The sequence below is a fragment of the Mauremys reevesii genome, linkage group 9, assembly GCF_016161935.1.
Source record: "Mauremys reevesii isolate NIE-2019 linkage group 9, ASM1616193v1, whole genome shotgun sequence".
NCBI classification, from domain to species: Eukaryota; Metazoa; Chordata; order Testudines; family Geoemydidae; genus Mauremys; species Mauremys reevesii.
Genome location: NC_052631.1, coordinates 68836923 through 68851104, shown reverse-complemented (window position 1 = coordinate 68851104; position 14182 = coordinate 68836923).

The following is a 14182-nucleotide window of genomic DNA, read 5'->3' as shown; positions in this document are numbered from 1 at the left end:
TGTTTCCAGTAACTTCTAAGTTCATATACTAAACCCAATTAGTTTAACCTAATAAATAATGCTAAGGTCAGCTAAACTAGATAGATTAGATAGATATTCTTGCAATATTCCTACAAGGACTGTGAAATTTAGGATGAATTGCTCTCTAAGAACTAGTTTTAATAAATTAAAACTGTGAGTTGCTTTAAGTATATTTGTACCATACTTGTTTGAGCCAGTTCTTACCCTTTCCTTCTTTTTCAACCATCTCTCTTGCATGCCTGGCAAGTTTCTTAATTGTTGGAATCAGGCACTGCAGATGAGCAAGATAACAACTGGCACCTATTTAAATTGTAAAATTAACTCCTTACAAAATTCTAAGAGCACAAATACAAACTTAAGTTGTGCACTGAAGCTACACACTAATATATTTCCTTTCTACACACTAATATATTTCATTTAACATTCTCGAGGCACTTTACAAAAGTTTTGTTTTCTTAATACCTCTGTAAGACAGTTTATTTTACATTTTGGTAAATGTCACAGAACAAGTTAGGATAGGGTGATGAGATAACAAGTGTGAAAAACCAGGAAGGGGGGTGGGAAAGTAATAGGCACTATATAAGACAAAGCCCCAAATATCGGGACTGTCCATATAAAATCAGGACATCCGGTCACTCTAAATTAGGAGCAGAGCCAGGGGTGAGACCCATGATTACTTACTCCCTGACTCCTATTCTAATCACTAGATATATTGTATGTCCATTACTATAATTCTGGTAGATAATCTGGATAATAATATAAACAAAAAGGTGCAACTTCACCAATAAAAATCCGCAGTTAGATTTTTGAAAGTCAAATATGGTTTATTCAGGAAAAGTTTCATCTAATTAACATGCCACAGAAATGTGACTCAGCCACAGGTAAAACACAAGAGAACTTTACATGAAAATAGAGGTTAAAAGACAGGAATTCTTGCCTTTCTACAAAGGAAGGAAGTCAGTGCAAATTAAAGCAAATGATTGTCACCATGCAAACTCTAGCATTTATTTAAAACAGTAGTATGCCAAAAGAACGTCTTAAACTACAGTACACCAGGAAGCACCAAGCAACACACACTTATGAAAGACTATCCTGAATTTTAGCCTGAGTTTGCCCATTTACTCAGCTTCATCTACACGGGGCCAGTTTCCAACTCATAATAATGAGTTCAAATTAGGAGGAAATATGTCCATGATTATATACTTGCCCTGGGTCAACTCTGCTTCTCTTTAAAAGCAAATCTGACTGTTGGCAGGATTGCACCTGAGGGAACCTGTGGAACAAAACACTAGAGCTGGTTGAAAATTTTCTTAATTAAAAGGTTGCTTGTTTTTTGTCCAAAAATTCCAATTCATCAGAACCAATTGTTTTCCACAGAAATGTATCGGTTTCCACAATACTTTCATTTGGAAGGTTTTCATGTCCAGGATCTAATTTCAGACCAACTTCTCCCCCTTAGAATAGCCAATACAGACCCAGGTTCAAGTTCCTGCTCTTCCTTATTTTGAAAAAGAAAGTCACCTAATCTCTGTAAATAAAAGTCCAATTAAAGCTAGTAGAATCATGAAAACTGAGTAGCAATGATATTAAATACTTAAACATTACCCTAGTTAGCTCAAACTAAAAACATCTCAATTAGAATACATTTTAATTACCGTACAGAAAGTGCGAATTAGCCACATATATAAACTCAATAGCCTAAAACGTGGCTAAACATTAATGAACGAAAACCACACTAGAGACAAACAAGTGATAAAATAGTGAGCTAAACAGTGCTTGTAAATATATCTGCAGTAACTGCAGTATCATTTTTGAATCACACAAGAATGAATTTACAATTAGATAAGACTGAATCAATGGACTGGTTCCTAGTGAGAGGATTGGGGGTTTTATATCTCTTTGCTTATAGATATGTTAACATTAATTTAGGGTGTGTTTTTTCCTCATCTTGTTTTTAACTAAAAATTCTAAAAGTTGACCATTTTGATTTTACACTTGTCATTTTAATCCCCTAAACTTGAAGAACACTTGCAGTGAATTTTGTGAAGTAGAAATCCTTTAAAACTACACTGTACAGAAACAATCAATATATTTTTACAGGTATTCCCATATCACCATTGCCCGGATGAGACCTATTGGTCTTTTTTCACAAGCTGCTTAAGGCAGCTATATTTTTAGTCTGATATATTATGGGCATTTTTTCCCCTGTGTGACAGAGAGCAAAGTATTGATCCTGAATAAATTATTTCAACATTTTCTTTATGCAAATAAACTTCAATGTATTGGATTTTGTTGTTGTTTTAGCTTAGATTCCAATTTGTATTCTATTAATGGGAAGAACCATTGGTGTATGAAAAGTACCTCTTCTGTATCTTGTTTCTACTCCACACAGAATAATCTCCTCACACCAAACAATTGAATTTGTTGAAGTCCTTGGTTCTGATTCTTTTAAAAATAACAGCTATGAAATCAATGTTAAATAGTTACTGAAGTTGCAGACTGAGATGGATAGTGCAGTTCACACGAAGGATATTAGTCAAGGTGCATGAATACTGCACCAGTGAACAAGCTGAATTTCCATATCTTATCATCATCAACATACAGCTAAGAACTAGGCTTCAGGTAGTCGCCCTATGTGAGAGAAAAAGTTGTTCTGCAACTGGCAGTTTCCTACTGTAAATAATAAATTTTGAGTAGGTAACCTGGGCAGAATACCAGATCCATCTCTTAAATCCAGGCATAGAAAGGTTGAGTAAAAAAGCTGGAAGGCAAATTCATTTGTAGATGTAGCCAGGGTAGCACTGAAAAAAAAAAAACAAAACCCTCTCTTCTGTCACTCTGCCACATTTGTTAAAGATCACTTATTTTCTCTGAGCTGCGAAGAGCTTAGAGTCACTGGCTGGGTTGGCTGGTGTGTACAGAGACTTACAGTAGTCTGTCTTTTACATTTTTCTTCTTAAGGAAAAGGCTGTATGCAATTTGCCTGCTAGCTGGCCAGGGCTGGGACAGGGGAGCCTGGAAACAAAGCAAGGGTCTTGTGATGGTGGCAGCTACACATTTGGTTGGTGAGCAGGCAAGCATTAAAAAAATTAACTGCCATTTATGTGAACAAGTGGTATGAGGATTGTTTTTTACAATACTATATATATAGCCCAATTTTGGGCTGTCAGAAATACATCTCTTAGGCCCACCCACACTTCATCTGCCAGAGCCACAATGGCCAATTCATCCAGTGCTAGATCAGTCATGGCTGTGGAGGCTATGATCAGTGCGCAGCCTATCACAGTGGTTACTATCACCAGTAGTGAGACTGCAAGGCCACAGCTAGACTGCAAGGCCACCAATACTTTGTCCAACATAGCTTAAACTGGCCCCACTTTCAATACCGCAACTATCAATTCCAATTGTTCATCTGGTCAGTTCAGTAAGAGACAGTGGTATTGGTGCTTTGATGGTTGAGTAGCAGTCTTAGGGACGGACACATTAGCCATTACACACTGGTGCAAATCCCATCAGTTTTGCTATCAGCAGTAGTAGATAACACTGGTGGACAAAAATCCAGACAACCCCAGGGAGGACTGAACTCCAGGTCACTTACTACATTTCACTCAGTGGACTTGTCTACACTGAGCTCTTGCTTAAAGTTTGTCACAGTTGCACTAATACTGGTGCAGCAACATCTATGCTAGTAATAGAGCTAGGTGAATGACTCAAAATATTTTCCATGAATGTTTTCTTGAATAAAATTTGCTTTGCCTATGGTCTTCACCCTCTCATTTGCTAGAACATTTATGAAACACAAAACAATTTCCACTGGCAGCAGTTTTGACAGAAACAGTGTATTTTAAGGAAACAGAAAATAGTTGCAGAACATAAATTTTCCATTTTAAACTTGTGCATTCAAATATGCATCCCCAAAACTTGATTCAGTGAGTTATATTTATCTAATCAGGAAACACAAACAATGCCATGTTGCTTCTGAGTCCAGACAAAATAGCTCAAATTTTGAATTTTTCAATACTGAATTCTCACAAATCATTTATAACCTCAGATTTTTCTTACAAATTATTCTTCAAATAATTTAAAAAAGCAGTAATCTGCCCCTGGACATTTCATAAAAAGAAAGAGACTAATCAGATTGAATGCATTATATTCACTATATCTTGTTCAGTCAGCATGATTCAGTACTAATGACATTTCTCCCCACCAGAGTTCTTATCAAATTCACAAGTCACATTCAACCAATAAGTTTTATAGATACCACTTCTGAAATGCCCAGAGACTCTTTTTTCCTGTTTCTCTTCCCAACAGTTACTGTTGCCTTCACCCCTGGTCCATAGGTTCATGTAGCATATAAGCCTCACGTCTTGTGTCTGACCTAGTAACTCTCTGCACTACTGTACTTTATGTTGATTCTTCCAAACCTGCTACATCGAGGTCAGATAAGGAACCAGCAAAGTTAGCTATGCAGTTGTTAACAAATTACCTTGCTGAAGGCAAACACTGTGGATTTGTTAGACTTGTTATCCCCAGGAGCAGCACACACTAGCTTTCTTCATACATTTCCAGCTGATTGCCAGACCCATAGAGTGCTCTAATAATTACATAGCTCCACCATGCAAATTAGTTTAACTTCAACTGTTGCTGTCATTACCAACTACAACTAACTCACTATTAAAAGGCTTGTGAGCAAATTAATTAGGAATCATTACAACTACAGCTAGCCAGAAAACTGCAACACCACATGAGATGTTTTGCACTTAGTTCTTCAAATTATGACAAAAATAACTGTCACACTCACAGGCACCAGCTTCCTCCGGGCCCTGGGGGTGCTCAACTTGCCCCCACCGACTCCCTTCCATCAAATCCCCACCCTGCCCCACCCCCATCCCATCCCTTCTCCGAAGCCCCTGCTCTGCCCCCACCCACCTCTCACCACCTAGTTTCGCCCCCTCCCCTGAGCATGCCCCATCTCCGCTCATCCCCTTCCCCTCCAGCATGCCATAGAACAGGTGATTGGGGCACTTGGAAGGTGCTGGGAGGGAAGGGGAAGAGTTGATTGGCAGGGTTACCAGCAGACGGGAGGCATGGGGGGTGGAGCTGGCTGCCAGTGGGTGCTAAGCTCCTATTAACTTTTTAGCATGGGTGCTCCATGGCTGGAACACCTACAGTCACACTAAAGGAACAGTGTCAGGGAGTCTAGATACAAAAGGTAGGTTTCATGATTTAAAAAAAATTACAAAACATGCTATGAACCGAAATGATTTGCATGAGTTTTATTTATTTCAACATAGCCTTTTTTGGAGGGGCCTTCATTCCTAAGCCACGAACTGCAGAGTTTCTGTGGGAGTTTGGCCTGAGAAGAGAGTAATGAGTGTGTGTTCTGATGGAAAAGGGTCTAGGCAAGCACTAGAAGTGACAAGAGAAGAAGAGGAAACAAAGAAGATGGTCAGATGCAGAAGCATGGTGGGATAGCACTCATAACTGGATTAGTGTTATTGAAGGGTAAATGCTATTTAGGAAAGATAGGAATAAAGGTGAAGATGGTGGGTAGCATTGTACAGCAATGAAGCAGTAAACTGTAAAGAAGTACAAAGGGATAGTATGGACAAAGCGGAATCTGTTTGGGTCAGAATCACTCTGCGGAAGGATTGTAAAAGAGATTCTATTGGGAAAGGGTTAAAAATCTGCTATAGAATCCACAAGGTCCAACCTAGATATGGTTAGAGATCTATTATTATTAGAGAGCTAAATACTATTGGGAATTGTGTCACAACAGGAGACTTCAACTTCCCGGACATAGATTGGAGAATGAATTCTACTAATACTGATAGTGCCCAGTTACTCCTGGATGTGAGAAACAACAGGTTTTTTTTCCAAATTTTCACTGAACCAACAAGAAGTTATGCAATTTTAGACAGATCAAGTGATCACAAATTGATTCAATTTCAATTAAATGGGAGGATAACCAAAACCAGAGCATCAACTATGTTTTTTTATTTGAAAAGGGAAGGCTTTGGGAATTAGCTAAAGAAGTCAACTGGACTGAAGTGCTCAGGACTTAAGTGTGGAGGAAGGTTACAATTTCTTCAAAATCCGCTATAAAAAAATCTATCTGAAAGTTGCAAGCAAGTGGGGGGAGGGAGGAAATTGTAGGGAAAGGCTCCAGATCCAACTGGATGAATAACCACCTCAAAAAGGTTATTAGGAGTAAGCAGAGAACCCACAGGGAATTAACAAAAGGACTAAAGGACTGATCAGCAAAGAAAGCTATATTGTGAAGATTAGAAAATGTAGGATAAAAGTGATAATTGCCAAGTCAAGTTTAATTAGCTCTTGCAAAGGAAATTAAAATAAGAGGATTTTTTGTGTTATATAAAGTAAAAAGAGAATAAAGAAGAATGAGTCTATGCAATGTAGATGGGAAAGAGATTAAAGATAATCTAGGTATGGTCCAAAAACTAAATGAATTCTTTTTGTGTTGGTTTTCAATAAATGATGATAATTTGGAACATGGGCATGAAGGCAGGACTGCTAGTTGAAATGAGGATATAGAAATGGAAATTACCACATCTGAAATGGACGAAAAACATGAAGAATTTAATGCAGTCAAATTAGGGGGACCAGATAATTTCCATCCCAGAAGGCTGAACGGGGATAAATAAAGAACTGGCATGAGATGCTATTCCGGGAGCATTTTTTTTTCTATTCAAGGATAGTACCATATGACTGGAAAACAGCTAACATCATGGCTGGGAAATTATAGACCTTTTAGTCTAACCTCATTAGTATGCAAGTCTTTAGAACAAATTATGAAGGAAAGAGTAATTAAATTCATGTAGGTAAACAGTAAAGGGGATGTGATACAACATGGGTTTAAGTACAGTAGATAATGCAAAACTATCCTGATTTCCTTCTTTAAGAAAATAATTCATTTAAGGGAAATGCAATTGATCTAATATTCTTGGGCTTCAGAAAAGCCTTTGACATGGTACAATGTGGGAAGCCAGTTAAATTAGAGAAAATGGAGATTAGTACAAGAATTGTATGGTGACCAGGGAATGGCTAAAGGGATGAAGGCAACAGGTTGAGCGAAAAGATGAACTATAAGACTGGAGGCAGGTTACTACTTGATTCCTCAAGAATTAGTCTTGGGACCAATCTTATTCAATATTTTTATTAATGAGTTTGGCAAAAAAAAGTTAGCCATGTGCTAATGATACAAAGTTTGAAGGCATCATCAATACAGTGGAAGATTGGAATAGTACATAAGAAGACCTGTCTAACCTTGAAGACTGTAGTGACAGAAAGGGGATTAAATTCTAGAGTACAAAGTGAAAAGTTATGCATTTAGGGTCTAATAGTAAGAATTTTTGCTACAAGCTGTGGGATCATCACTTAGGAGCAGCAGAGGAGGAGAGAGAACAGAACATGAGAGGAAATTGAAAGAGCTTTGCTGGTTTAGCCTAGTAAAAAGAAGTCTGAGGGGGGATATGATTGCTCTCTCTAATCATGAGGAGAGGCGGGGAAGATGACACCAGGTAGGGTGAAGAGCTATTTAAGCAAAAGGACAAAGTTGTCACAAGAATAAATAGGTATAAACTGGCCATGAACAAATTCACACGGGAAACCATCAGAGAAGTCAGGGTCTGGAACTGCCTCCTAATAGGAATTGTACAGGCAAACAACGTAATTAGTTTTAAGAGAGAGCTAAGGAAATGTATGAGTGCAATTGTATGATGGGGTTGCTAGTGAAGGTAGCAGGTAGGACTCAGCAGTCCTGGGGCTCATATTCGGTTTAGGTCCTATGCTCTCAAAAGTTCATGCTTCAGGGTTTCAACCAACCACCTGAAAGAGTCAGGAAGGGATTCCATCCCTCTTCCCCTCCCCCCCCAAAATAAATAAATACTGCTCTGAGGTGACACAGAGCATTATCTCTCTCCGGTGCTTGGCTGGTTGCTTCTTGCTCACATGTTCTGCGTCTAATTCATTGCCCTACATGGGGTCAGGAAGGAATTTTTCCCAGGTCAGACTGGCAGTGGTCTTGGGGGTTTTTCACCTTCCTTTGCAACCTGTGGGTGACTTGCCAGGATTATCTGTGTATATTTCACTAATTATTTCCCTGTCATTTCAGGAACCTCAGTCATTGGTGCACCTCAGTCCCTCCTATGCTCTGCCTGTAACATGTACTAGTAGAATCTTCTGGGGGCTGTAATACTTTAGTCTAATTTGAGTTGTAGGATTTAGTGTGGGGGTGCTGGGTGGTGTTGGTGGCCTGGGATATACAGGAGGTCTGACTAGATGATCTGGTGATCCCTTCGGGCCTTAAACTCCATGACTCTATGTAAAGTTGTGATAATGTATGGGGAAAAGAAAACCAGAAGAGTCTTATTACACTTTCCAAGCTGAATGAAATGCAAAAGTTTAAAAACTATAGCAAGAGTGAATGATGGTTAGCTTTTAAATCTAACGATAAGATTATAGTTGAGTTAAGATTTCATAGATGATACACTTGCAGTGATTTTTCTCTTTCTGAAGGACTTTAAACATCCATCTTTATGTCATTGTGTAAAATGTACATTTTTGTCCCCATTCAGCAAAGCACATGTCTAAGTCCATCCTTATTTGGCAAATCACTTGTTTATTATGCAACAAAACAATTAAGCTTATGCTTATCCCCACTATAAAGATAAAGTAACTGAGGAAGAGGGCAGAGAAATTGCTTGAAGGTGCAGAAAGGTTAGCTTAAAATGCTTAGCCCTTTAGTCAAGACATATCTTGTTTTGACTCACTATTACACTTGACTTCATATGGAATATAAAACCAGTATGACTCTAAAAAAGGAGGTAGAGATAAGTAACTTAGAGCAATGTTCCAATTTTCTAGTTTCCAGTTTATTTCTGAGAATCAGTATCCTCTTCTTAATGTGTTGCCTCAGAAATCAACAATATTCTTGCATCCAAAAAGTTAACCAATTTTGCTTTAGCACAAAATTTTATTATATGCCATAGAGGCAATATATTTGCACTACATGGGTCTTGTTTTTAATTTCTTCTGCTTGCTATTTGGGAGCCAGAGGAATTTCAGGAATTTTTAGTAAAATGCTATTTTGTATAACCTTGATAATGCTGAACAGCAACAGCTTCAGCAGACCCTCAGGGACACCAGTAAATGTTTCATGAATTTAGCAACTGAGGTTTCACACCAGGATGCATTTTCTGTCATGTAACCTGAAAACCCCACACCTGCACAAGATCATCAGTTTCCAGCTTCCACTGAGTTACTAGATGAAAACCCTTGTTCCACAGCAAGTAATAATGATACATTGTCCTTACTGCAGTCTTTACTCAAGAAACAGAATGACAGTTGGAGTACCTCAGATTTAAAACAATCCATTACAGCAAATGTTTATAGCTGAGAAAAGAACATCAAGGACAAAACACAAACCCTAGACATGCAATGAAAAATGAGAGTAAAAGTTAAACGTGGAATATCATTTAGATCCTAATTTCAGACCTTTAAAATATTATTTAATTTGGCTGGAAATCCACTTTGAACAGCCACTATTTATTATTTTTCAATACAGAGGCAGGGAGAAAAAACGCCAGTTGGCAACTGAAAAATCAATATTGCTTCAGGACATTATCTACAGCTGGAAGTCAATGGAATTTCCTCTTCCATATCCCTGCTATTATAGACTGTGGCATTGTACAATTGGCCAGGTGCATAGTGAAGGAAAGAGGGCATCACCTTCTGCAGCATCAGTAGTAGACCAATGACAAAAAAAGAATACTAGATCAGATGTATCAATGTTTCTCCTTGCATAGGGCTTTCATTAACATTGCACTGTACTCAAGTTTTACCTATTTTATTGAGGAGATTAAGTGGGGGTTAATCAGGGCCAGCTCCAGGCACCAGCCCAGCAAGTAGATGCTTGGGGCTGCACATCCGGCTCTTTGGCGGCAGGTCCCTTGGTCCCACTTGGAGTGAAGGACTAGCCGCCAAAGACTGAAGCAGTGGCGGTAGAGCTGATTGCGATTGCGGCTTTTTTTTTTTTTTTTTTTGCTGCTCAGGGCGGCAAAAACCCTGGAGCCGGCCCTGGGGTGAATTTAATTTTAATTCAGATGTCTTTTGACCAGCTAGAAACAGTTCTTTAATATAAATATAAATGTGCAATATGGATCCAAGTCCCTTTGAATTTGTTTGCGTTGAGTAAAAGTAATAGAGGAAAAAATCTGACCTCAGATACACCCATTCAGCTCCTATTTCACTGGGAGTAAATCATACACCTAAGATCAGAATCTTACTAAATGGCTATTTTAAAAAGTTTGACAATTACAGAATAGAATTGACACACACTACCACAATATGGTTTTGGTGGTCTTATTGTTCTGAAATTCTCTAATTATTTGTTTATATTAAGTCTCAGGATATTAATTGTCCTAACTTTTCAAAACTGACTACCCATTTTGAGTGCCTACCTAAGCACTTGCCTTCTGCGATTCATGTTCATTAAGAGTGTTTCTAGTTGGGCACTTAATATCACTAGTTCTTTTGGAAGACTTAGGCTATAACCTTTATCAAATACATTATGCTGGCTGGACATTACACAGAACTATCCAGAAATTTCGAAGTTGTTGACTATTACGCAAAACCTCAGACAAGCTTTTCAAGGAGTGGCTCTACTGCAGCTGTTCCTACAGTTTGGAAGGAAGCTTTACTCAGGGGCGGCTCCAGGCCCCAGCACGCCAAGCACGTGCTTGGGGCGGCAAGCCGCAGGGGAGCGCTCTGCCAGTGCCGCAAGTGTGGCAGGCAGGCTGCCTCCGGCGGTTTGCCTGCGGAGGGTCCGCTGGTCCTGCGGCTTCGGCGGACCTCCGCAGGGAGGTCCGCCGAAGCCGCAGGACCAGCGGACCCTCCGCAGGCAAACCGCCGGAGGCAGCCTGCCTGCCATGCTTGGGGCGGCAAAATCCCTAGAGCCGCCCCTGGCTTTACTATATATTACATCTGATTCAAACAGAAAAACAGCATATCCAGCTTCTACACAACAATAGCATGACTAAGACTGCAATTTCCACAACAAATCAATTTGCCATCGCTCTGCAGTGAAAGTCCAGACATATTTTTTCTGATTAAATCAAGCTTTTATTTTCTATCAAGAGGGTGAGATAGACATATCTTTGTTCCTCCTATAGATACATTATGATTTGTTACAGTTTTTCACTTTGTTGAAATCACTGTGTGAAAAGCAGGTATGTCAATTACACACAAGTATTTTTGCTGTTTAAAGGAGCTTGTCATGACAGCTTGGGATCCCGGAATAGGTTTGATTTTATAGTAAAGCCATAGAGAGACCATGCATTTCTTTTCCCTGCAAGGATCCAAAAGCATTATTGGTCAACGTAATAATTCACTTCATATTTGTTTATGGCTGGGGAATTTAGGAATCAAATCTTACTTGTTTTGGATTGAGTCTCTCTTATTGAGGTTAATTTTCAGTTTCTGAATCTGTTGGTTTCTCATCAAGAGAGGATATGCCATGAGGTTATTAGGGAGAGAAAAAAGAATGGTGTATAAACAAGAATGATTACAGCCTGCAGTGTTTGCAGAGTGTTTTAAGTACTTGATAAGCTATTGTTTGCTTTACCTTCAATTGTCTACAATTCCAATTTTATTTGGAAAAACTCTGCACTGGTTTGGCCAAGATGTATGAGTTGAATTTAGGTGGTCCAAATTATTTATTGCTGTATCTCCACTAAAGTTAATGTAGTTATGCCTGCAACAAATTTGTCCCTAGTGGTATTTTAATTTAAAGGTGACTTGTAGGATGCTTGATTTGCCAAATCATGAATTCAAGGTTCCATGACTCTCGTACAGCTGTGAACATCTAACATCTGATGTAAAGGAGAAAGCAACTGTTTCTGAGTAGGGAAAAAGATAAGTTACCAACTCTCATACCATGTGCATCTAGTAGTTTATATGATAACTAAACATCTTAGATTGTTTGCTCTTTGAAATAAGGACTGTTTCCTTTGTGTTAGTGGAGTGCCTAGCACAATAGGGCATGGTGCAGGCCTTTAACCACTATTAAACCATGTCTTTAATAATAATTTAATATTGTGAGGTAGCCAGCAGCAAGAATGAATGACTATGTTTACACTATACCTTGTTCCTCCTAAAACTTCCCATTGGCTATAGCACTGGTGCAGTTGACCAGTGGGAATAGGAGTATAGCCCACACTCCTCTCAAGTCCATGGAGAATTTTTGCTACCTAGGGAGTATGCCATCATAGAATGGCACAATTCAATATGAGATTACCCATTGCATAGCCAAGGTCATCTTTGCATTTGGAATGCTGTCATACCATCTATTGAACAATAGCGTTATCAAAATAAGCAGTAAGATAAATGTCTCAGGGATCAGTCTTGGGACAAATCTTAAAGATTTTTATCAATGACCTTGGCACAAAAAGTGGGAGTGTCCTAATAAAATTTGTAGATGACCTAAAGTTGGAGGTATTTCCAATACAGGGGAGGACTGGAATGTCATATAAAAAGATCTGGATGTCCCTGAAAACTGGAATAATATTCATGGGATGAAATGTAATAGTGCACAGTGAAAGGTCATGCATTTAGGGACTAACAAGAATTTTTGCTATAGGTTGGGGATGTATCAGTTGAAAGAGTGAGAAGAGGAGAAAGACCTAGGTGTTCTGGTTGACCACAGAATGACTATGAGCCACCAATGTGATGCAGCAGTGAAAAAGGCTAATGTGATCATAGGGTGCATCAGGTGAGGTATTTCCAGTAGACATAGAGAAGTGTTCGTACCAGCAAGGCACTGGTGAGACCTTATCTGAAATACACTGAGCAATTGGGTCTCACATGTTTAAGAAAGATGAATTCAGATTGGAACAGTTACAGAGAATGGTTACTAGGATGATCAAAGGAATGAAAAAGCTACCTTATGAGAGGAGACTCAAAGAGCTTGACAAGTTTGGCTACCCAAATGAAGGCCGAGGGGAGTTATGATTGCTCCCTATAAATATATCAGAGAGATAAATACCAGGGAGGGAGAGGAGTTATTTAAGTTAAGCACCAATGGTGACACAAGAACAAATGGCTATAAATTGGCCATAAACAAGTTTAGGCTTGAAATTAGATAAAGATTTCTAACCATCCGAGGAATGAAGTTCTGGAACACCTTTCCAGGTGGAGCAGCAGGGGCAAAAATCCTATCTGGCTTCAAGACTGAGCTTGATAAGTCTATGGAGGAGATAGTATGATGAGACTGCCTACAATGGCATGTTGCTAACCTGCAATTTCTAAAAGCAAATCTCTCCAATGGCCAGTGATGGGACACTAGATAGGGAGGGCTCCAAGCTGTTACAGCTACTACAGGGTATTCTTTCCTGGTGTTTGGCTGGTGGGTCTTGCCAAAATGCTCAAGGTCCAACTGACCACCATACTTGGGGGTGGGAAGGAATTTTCCCTGGGTCAGATTGGCAGAGACCCTGGGTTCCCCCTTCCCCGTTCCTCCGCAGCATGAGACACAGATCACTTGCAGGTATAAACCCGTGTAAATGGTGGATTCTCTGTAACTTGAAGTCTTTAACCCTGATTTGAGGATGTCAGTAACTCAGCCAGACATTATAGGTCTATTACAGGAGTGTGTGGGTCAGGCAAGAGTCAGTCTAGATGATCATGATGATACCTTCTGGCCTTAAAGTCTATATATCTATTGGACAGCCATCTTACAATGTTTCTATATGGGTGTGAGACATGAACAATATACTGCTGCCACATAAGGAAACTTGATCAGTTCTTAGGTCTGTTTGAGGGTCAAATGGTGGGACAAAATTCTCAATACTGAAATCCTTAATCACTGTCAGATGTCTGGTATTCAAAGGTTGCTCATAAAAAGCTCAGTTTTGTGGGCTGTGCCTTTCGTTCATATGGCTGACTCAAGAAAACGAAGGCCATATTTTATAGTCAAACTTGAAAGCATGTCAGGTTGAACCTAGCAAATGGGAAGCTATGGCCCACAACAGAGCAAGGCAGAAGTAGATTGGTCACGTAGCCATTAACCACTTTGAAGCATAGTGTATTAATGCCTTGCTTGAAAAATGTGAATAGTGCAAGGCAAGGATTCAACAGCTTACAG